The sequence below is a fragment of the Arachis hypogaea genome, chromosome 9 (assembly GCF_003086295.3).
Source record: "Arachis hypogaea cultivar Tifrunner chromosome 9, arahy.Tifrunner.gnm2.J5K5, whole genome shotgun sequence".
NCBI classification, from domain to species: domain Eukaryota; kingdom Viridiplantae; phylum Streptophyta; class Magnoliopsida; order Fabales; family Fabaceae; genus Arachis; species Arachis hypogaea.
The window spans coordinates 67,246,442-67,247,682 of record NC_092044.1 but is presented as its reverse complement, the minus strand read 5'-3'; positions in this window follow the sequence as shown (position 1 = coordinate 67,247,682).

The following is a 1,241-nucleotide window of genomic DNA, read 5'->3' as shown; positions in this document are numbered from 1 at the left end:
TCTGGAAGGCGTTTGGACGCTAGTTTGGGCCATCAAATCTCGGGCAAAGTATGGACTATTATACATTGCTAGAAAGCCCATGATGTCTACTTTCGAACTCATTTGAAAGCGCGCCAATTAGGTATCTATAGCTCCAGAAAATTCACTTAGAGTGCAGGGAGGTCAGAATCCAACAGCATCTGCAGTCCTTTCTCAGCCTCTGAATCAGATTTTTGCTCAGGTCCCTCAATTTTAGCCAGAAAATACCTGACATCACAGAAAAACACACAAACTCATAGTAAAGTCCAGAAATGTGAATTTTGCATAAAAACTAACAAAAATATACTAAAAAGTAACTAAAATGTACTGGAAACTACCTAAAAATAATGCCAAAAAGCATATAAATTATCCGCTCATCATCTACCTTCTTCAAGGTTAGGCCAGTCGAGGGTCACCAACCCTTCTGGCTTACTACCGAGGGGGAGAGACGGATCCCGACTTACTGGAGTTTCAGGGCGGGATCCGATTATTAGATAAAAATTTCTTATGATTGGTTGAGCCTGGAAGATCGTAACATTGCTGATATCTTGTTGGCAATTTTTGGCGAGAGAAACCTTAACCCTCGTATGGTTATGGGGGACCGGGAGGCCGGTCGGTCGTATGTTGGTGAGTTCTTTACTTTTTTGTACTTGGTGCTTATTTTTCTACTATTCACACCTTGCCTCTCTTTGCTTTCAATTACCATGGCTGGTGGGAAGAAAACCTTGGCTGACTTGATGAGCCTCATCCAGAGGGATGATGAGCCTCATCCAGAGGGATGATGAGGATGGTGAGGATTCTTTGGCAACTCCTTCAATAAGTCAGGATCAGGGAGACGCTGCGGAGGGCCGTGGTTGGGTTGACGGGGCCGACCAAAGTCAGCCGGAGAAGGTTGAGGTTCCTACTGAGAACACCTCGAGGAAACCGAGTGTGGAGGCAGAAGCTCCTTTTGACGAGGAGGATATGGGGTTTGGTGATGATGACTTGAAGATAGTTAGCAACCCTAAGAAGAGGAAACGGGATTTCGGGAAGGCGCTCTCGGTTATAAAGAAGAACTTCGATGTTGGGGGTTTTATTGAATCCCAGTTGCTCCCTGGCACCGAAGATTTTTTCCATGAAGCCGATCTGGCCGGGCAGGCGAGGTGGATCTACCGTAGTCTTCTTCGAGCAGAAACTATTGCCAAGAAGGTGGAGCCTGTCTTGGGAAGTTATCATGCTATGGA